Source organism: Lycium barbarum, chromosome 11, assembly GCF_019175385.1.
Source record: "Lycium barbarum isolate Lr01 chromosome 11, ASM1917538v2, whole genome shotgun sequence".
Taxonomy (NCBI): Eukaryota; Viridiplantae; Streptophyta; class Magnoliopsida; order Solanales; family Solanaceae; genus Lycium; species Lycium barbarum.
The window spans coordinates 38,181,501-38,189,565 of record NC_083347.1 but is presented as its reverse complement, the minus strand read 5'-3'; positions in this window follow the sequence as shown (position 1 = coordinate 38,189,565).

Sequence of the window (8,065 nt, the reverse complement as noted above, 5' to 3'; positions counted from 1 at the left end):
TACTACCCTAGCTTGAAAGAAAATCTTCTTCTTAAAAGGAAGTACCAAAAAAACTTTGATGTATTCCATTTTTTTTGCTTAATAATTTGCACAAAAATAAATATACCACAATTATGTATCATTATTGATTGATATTCTATTATTTCATACCTTGTTTATGTGTCCGCTTCATCATTTTTGTAACTTCCGCTCAAATCTTTCTTAATGAAGTTCTCCTTAAATCTCTCTTAATTTTATTAACTGATTACTTAATTATGTCCACAAATTTCGGGAAGATTTTCTGGACTCACATAAGGCATCAGTTGTTTTTTCTAATTAGTGATTTTTTTAATTATTTATTTAAATAAGATATAGCAGATTAATAAGAGGGAATGCAAAATAAAAAATATATAAATAGAGAAAATCTGAGGAAGGAGATAATTTTTTAACCATTTTTCCCGGGGGCGGGGGATTCTAATATTCCTTATATGATGATATTTGAATTGCACATGTTTTAACTTTTAATTCAAATTCAATTTTTTTTTATTTCAGTTCAAATATTTGTATTGGAATATTTTCTCTACATAGAAAGAGAAATATAGAAATGGAAATTGATATTTATTTATAAAATTTAGTTCATCAGAGCCATAAAACTTGTCGATTTGATTCTGTTACTACCCTAGCTTGAAAGAAAATCTTCTTCTTAAAAGGAAGTACCAAAAAAACTTTGATGTATTCCATTTTTTTTGCTTAATAATTTGCACAAAAATAAATATACCATAATTATGTATCATTATTGATTGATATTCTATTATTTCATACCTTGTTTATGTGTCCGCTTCATCATTTTTGTAACTTCCGCTCAAATCTTTCTTAATGAAGTTCTCCTTAAATCTCTCTTAATTTTATTAACTGATTACTTAATTATGTCCACAAATTTCGGGAAGATTTTCTGGACTCACATAAGGCATCAGTTGTTTTTCTAATTAGTGATTTGTTTTTAATTATTTATTTAAATAAGATATAGCAGATTAATAAGAGGGAATGCAAAATAAAAAAAAAATATAAATAGAGAAAAGCCAAAAAAGGAGAAATTTTTTTAACCATTTTTCCACAGAAATATATGGCTAACTACTTCAAATTCAGAATTTGAATTAAAACAATTTAGAATTTATAATCAGTTACCTAAGTTTTAGGGTGTATAATCAATTTTAATTTTTTATTGCATTATAAATTCATTACAAAGATAACCCAATCTACGCGCGGGGGGGAGGGGGGGGGGGGGGGTGGAATTCTAATATTCCTTATATGATGATATTTGAATTGCACATGTTTTAACTTTTAATTCAATTCAAAGTTTTTATTTCAGTTCAAATATTTGTATTAGAATATTTTATGTACATAGAAAGAGAAATATAGAAAAGGAAATTGATATTTATTTATAAAATTTAGTTCATCAGAGCCATAAAACCTGTCGATTTGATTCTGTTACTACCCTAGCTTGAAAGAAAATCTTCTTCTTAAAAGGAAGTACCAAAACAACTTTGATGTGTTCCATTTTTTTGCTTAATAATTTGCACAAAAATAAATATACCATAATTATGTATCATTATTGATTCATATTCTATTATTTCATACCTTATTTATGTGCCCGCTTCAGCATTTTTGTAACTTCCACTCAAATCCTTCTTAATGAAGTTCTCCTTAAATCTCTCTTAATTTTATATAACTGATTACTTAATTATCTCCACAAATTTCGGGAAGATTTTCAGGACTCATATAAGGCATCGGTTGTTTTTTCTAATTAGTGATTTTTTATTATTATTTATTTAAATAAGATATAGCAGATTAATAAGAGAGAATGCAAAATAAAAAAAATATAAATAGAGAAAAGCCAAAAAAGGTGATAATTTTTTAACCATTTTTCCACAGAAATATATGGCTAACTACTTCAAATTCAGAATTTGAATTAAAACAGTTTAGAATTTATAATCAGTTACCTAAATTTTAGGGTGTATAATCAATTTTAATTTTTTATTGCATTATAAATTCATTACAAAGATAACCCAATCTGAGGGGGGTGGGTGGAATTCTAATAGTCCTTATATGATGATATTTGAATTGCACATGTTTTAACTTTTAATTCAAATTCAATTTTTTTATTTCAATTCAAATATTTGTATTAGAATATTTTCTCTACATAGAAAGAGAAATATAGAAAAGGAAATCGAAATTTATTTATAAAATTTAGTTCATCGGAGCCATAAAACTTGTCGATTTGATTCTGTTACTACCCTCGCTTGAAAGAAAATCTTCTTCTTAAAAGGAAGTACCAAAACAATTTTGATGTGTTCCATTTTTTTACTTTTAGGAAGGATAGTCATTTGATTAGCTTAAAAAAGGTAACTGTCTTTCAATTTAATTCAAATCCTATTTTTTATTTATTTATTTTAAGTTTAAATTTTTTTACATCTATATATAGTATGAACTTGGTTTAAAATTCAAAGTAGCATTATATTTTTTTTCCTGCTAATTATGCTAATATTGATTTGTTCTATTATTAATAAGAAAGGCGATAAAATCTAATTGTTGATACCTCAATTTCGTTTAGACTTATCATTTTTTATATTCCTAATAGATTACTTACACGATAACATTTTAAAGTGAAAATATTAAACAGATGAATTTTAATCATGATTTTTTGATACATTTTAATTTTGATATTGCATTCAATTTAATCGTACGGGTGCTATTCATATGGGCTTGAATTTATCTTAATTGCAGAAAGTAATAAAGGACAATATTATATCTTATCATTTAAAGGAGCATTGTTGACTATAAATTAGAATCCAACAACAACAACAACAACATACCCAGTGAAATCCCACAGTGTGGGGTCTCGGGAGGGTAAAATGTACGCAGACCTTACCTCCATCTCGGATGATAGAGAGGCTATTTTCGAAAGACCCTCGGCTCAAGAGAAAACATGATGAGAAAAGGTCAGATAAGCAGGAACAGTTCAAAGCAATACGAAAATGAAACTAACGAAAGCGAAAAAGCCATGATAAAGCAGTATGAGAAAACAAAAACAATGGCTACTATAGATAAATACGATAATCGTGGTACACAGACTAACATATAGTTGCACGAATCAAAGGACAAGAAAATGAAGATCAAAACCGCGACTACTAGTACGACGGGATACTAGCCTTCTATCCTAATCTGAGTCCTCCATAGCCTTCTATCTAAGGTCATGTCATCGGTAAACTGGAACTGCGTCATGTCCTGTCTAAATTAGAATCCAAGAATATCAATTAATAACGTTCTCCAATCAATACACCAAATTAGGTGAGTTCATTTCATAGTGTCAATTAATTTCTTTTTAGAATTGATACAAATAGAATTTGTTGTCAAGTGGCTTGTTCATATTACGCCACATGGCTTAATATTAAGCTAGACTGCCCTCCTTTTATTATAATATAGATATAGATATTATTATTATTATTATTATTATTATTATTATTATTATTATTATTAACAACTCTACTACTATGTGTTGATAATACCGTATGAGTATATTAGGTGAGTTCATTATTATTATTAACAACTACTACTACTATGTGTTGATAATATTGTATGAGTATATTACGTGAGTTCATCATCATTATCATTATTATTATTATTATTATTATTATTATTATTATTATTATTATTATTATTATTATTATTATTATTATTATTATTATTATTATTATTATTATTATTATTATTATTATTATTATTATTATTATTATTATTATTATTATTATTATTAGTAGTAGTAGTAGTAGTAGTAGTAGTAGTAGTAGTAGTAGATTATTAAATTAGGTAATATTTTGAACTACAATTAATAACTTCTTTAATAATTAATGCAAATAGAATTTGTTGCCAAGTGGCTTGTTCATATTACCCTACTTGGCTTAATATTAAGCTAGACTACTCTCCTTTTATATATATAGATAGATTATTATTAACAACTACTACTACTATGTGTTGATAATATCGTATGAGTATATTACGTGAGTTCATTATTATTATTATTATTATTATTATTATTATTATTATTATTATTATTATTATTATTATTAGTAGTAGTAGTAGTAGATTATTAAATTAGGTAATATTTTGAACTACAATTAATAACTTCTTTAATAATTAATGCAGATAGAATTTGTTGCCAAGCGGCTTGTTCATATTACCCCACTTGACTTAATATTAAGTTAGACTACTCTCCTTTTATATATAAATATAGATTAATTATTATTATTATAGTTAGTAGTAGTAGTAGTAGTAGATTATTAAATTAGCAGCTACTACTACTATGTGTTGATAATATCGTATGAGTATATTACGTGAGTTCATTATTATTATTATTATTATTAATTATTATTATTATTAGTAGTAGTAGTAGATGATTATTAAATTAGGTAATATTTTGAACTACAATTAATAACTTCTTTAATAATTAATGCAAATAGAATTTGTTGCCAAGTGGCTTGTTCATATTATCCCACTTGACTTATATTAAGCTAGACTACTCTCCTTTTATATATATATATAGATTATTATTAGTAGTAGTAGTAGTAGATTATTAAATTAGGTAATATTTTGAACTACAATTAATAACTTCTTTAATAATTAATGCAAATAGAATTTGTTGCCAAGTGGCTTGTTCATATTACCCCACTTGGCTTAATATTAAGCTAGACTACTCTCCTTTTATATATATATATATAGATTATTATTATTATTATTAGTAGTAGTAGATTATTAAATTAGGTAATATTTTGAACTACAATTAATAACTTCTTTAATAATTAATGCAAATAGAATTTGTTGTCAAGTGGCTTGTCCATATTACACCACTTGGCTTAATATTAAGCTAGACTACTCTCCTTTTATATATAGAGAGAGAATATAGATATGTCAATACTGACCCCTCACAACACCACCAATTTCTATAACATGTTTTTCTATCCCAAGTTTTGACCGGTAACATTAGCATCGATCCACCATTAATTTATCGCAATGATATTTAAGTTTTCAAACCTTATTATGATAATTATATATCCGTAAAAGAAGAAAAAATTACACCTACACAGTATAAAACTTTAAAAAAAGATATTAACAAATTATTAATTAACAGCATTCATGCAAATATGTGAACTTCATCAAGAGTTGAAAGATAAGTAGGATTATAGAAACTGAACTTTGAGGAAATGCAACACTGACGTGAAGACAGAAGGGAAACAACTCTAGCTTTGCATCTCTTATATTATTACCATAGAATTGGTTAATTAGGTTCATATCTTTTTGAACAAAAATTGTATCATATTCTTAAAATCGGTGCTTCAAATTCTTATCCATGGTCATTTCTTCTTTTTACTATTAGTGTCAAATAGACGGATTAGTTATATTCGATGTGTTAAAATCTAGAATATCGTGATATAGATCAAATAAGAAAAATCAACCCATAAGACTAGTCTATTAGGTTCGACAATCAATTTAACATGTAAAATCATTAGTATTATTTCTTTTTAACTAGTCTTTATGTTCGTGTCTTGCACGAATGTCCCAAGCAAATAAAATTGCAACTGAAATTGAAAGACCAATCCCAAATTAACTCATTTTAATTACATGATGTCTACAAATTATTGCAACGACACTCTTTAACATGTTAGTCTTATGATTTTTTTTCTTTTTCACATATTATCCGTTTCAATAATATTATCTATAAAGCATAAAGTTTTTAGTTTTGACACGTACACCTAAATGTAAGTGTTATTATGATTACAAAGGTATTCAGATTTAAACAATAATCAATTAAGATAAAATGAATGACGTTTGAAAGAACACGCAGTAATAATTATTAATGTTGATAAGTCGTGTGATAATTGTATAAATTGAATGAATCTTGTGTCACATCAAGAGATTATCAATATGATAAGTTTTAGGTGAAAAATGCAAAATGTCTCCTTCATTTGATGCGACCAAGCATTTGGATCAAATGACAAAAGAAGCATACATGTTGGTAAACAAAATTGACAGAGACCCGTAGTTCCGGATGCTCTATTACATCTATAGCTGGTCATAAAGGTGATAATAGCAAGATATATTTAATCGTTTCGTGGTTAATCTCAATTCAGTATAACAGACATTTTATTTATAAATTTATCAAATGATCAACTACCCGAAATTAGTTGATCATTTTATTAAGATTTTTCTCTCCTGTTTTTATTCTATTGAATGAGATTAGAAGAAAAATGGTAAAGAAGTAATTTTTTAAAATGCGTGCATATCAGTTTCAGATGTAGGCTGGTGTTATAGCACAACTCTATTTAGATATCGCTTTTGTTAGATTGAATAGTTAACTTTTATTATTCTTTAATATTTTATAGGATAATCTCTCTCTCTCTCTCTTTTTTTTTTTTTTTTTTTTTTTTTTGTATATTAAATTTCACAAATGTTAAAATTAATAACAAACAAAAGCAATTTAGAAAGCCGTTGGATAAGCTATTCTCGTAAAAGAAGAAATTGGAAGATGGCAAAACCGTTGGAATTCAAGCTTAAAATTGATTTTAAAATTATAATTATTATCATTAGAATGTAAGAAAATTAATACATAAAAAAGCAAGCAGCAAATCTAAAATATTCAACCCCAAACGAACATGACCATGGTTAGAATTAAGCAGACCAAAACCTTGGCTACCTGGTAAATTGTTGTGGTTGTGGGATTCTCAAAAATAGTTAAGATTTGACTTGATAGCAAAAAAATCTTTATTTAATTAGTTTAGGAATCGAAATTCAGAAGTAGAATTTATTTAAAACTCTATTTTTAATTGTGGTTTTTTTAATTTACCAAAATAAACAAAAGAAATATGGTAGAATTAGACTAAAAGGGTATATAACTCTTTTTTTTAATTAAAAGGGTATATAAGTCGATAAATATTCGAAGGATATTTTGGTCAACTAACACTTAAATTCAGACTTTTATAGTAATATATAGAATAATGAGAGACTATTGACCCATAATAATATCCTTATCTTGAGGGTCAACGACCTCGCTGGTCACTGCTAACAATCTTCTTGGATTTAGGCCATCACTTCGAGTCATGGTCTCAAACATTGATCGTTCTGCTCTGATACCAATGTTATAGACCAAACAGGAGAGCCCAACCAAAAACATTAGTCCATGGCTAATTTTCACAAATAAGATCTTCGGGTATTACCATTTAAATTTGGCCTCGTTAAAAAATTATGCAAACAAATCGTTGTTGACACCTAATTTTCACCGCATAAAACATATATTTTAATTTCCATATTTCCCGAGTCCAAGACGGGGTGAGGATGCCCTTAGAAAATTAAAAATTCAAAGATCCCGAGAAAATGGCAAAAATTGACGTTTAAATTATTGTTTTTCATAAAAATTAACAATTTACAAGAAATTACGAGTTATTTACTTTCACAAATGTGATTTGAAAAGAAAATACGCATCCCGTTTCGTCTAGCTCGGGAAAATTGTTAATTTAAACAACGTATGAATTACGGTACTTTTGACCGCATTTTTCGCGTTTTTAAATATTGCTCGGAACTATGTCAATATTGGGTTTGTATCGAAGCTCCTATTTTAAAACGAAGTATTATGAACTTTATTTTTTTAAAATACGAACTTACATGTTAGTTTTATATAAATACGTAGTTTCATGAAATTGTGTATTCTTATTTAATTTATGCACAAAGGGTCTTTTAAATAACGTTTTGAACTAAAGGGGCCATTTTAAACTTGTTAAATAACTCTTTTTTCTGGGGGGGGGGGGGGGGGGGGGATATATAAAGGCTGGGGACTAAAGTTTTAAAACAAAAAACTTCAGTCCCCCCTTTTCTCTTCTTCGTCTTCACCGTGTATCAATGGCGACTTAACCCTAGGCTTTCTTGCGATCACAATTGTGAGCCTTTTTCATGGCTATTTTCAAGAGATTTTTTGTGTGTGTGTGTGGGGGGGGGGGGGGGGGGGAGGTTGTTCCTCTAGTCGTGTTCTATCTCGTGC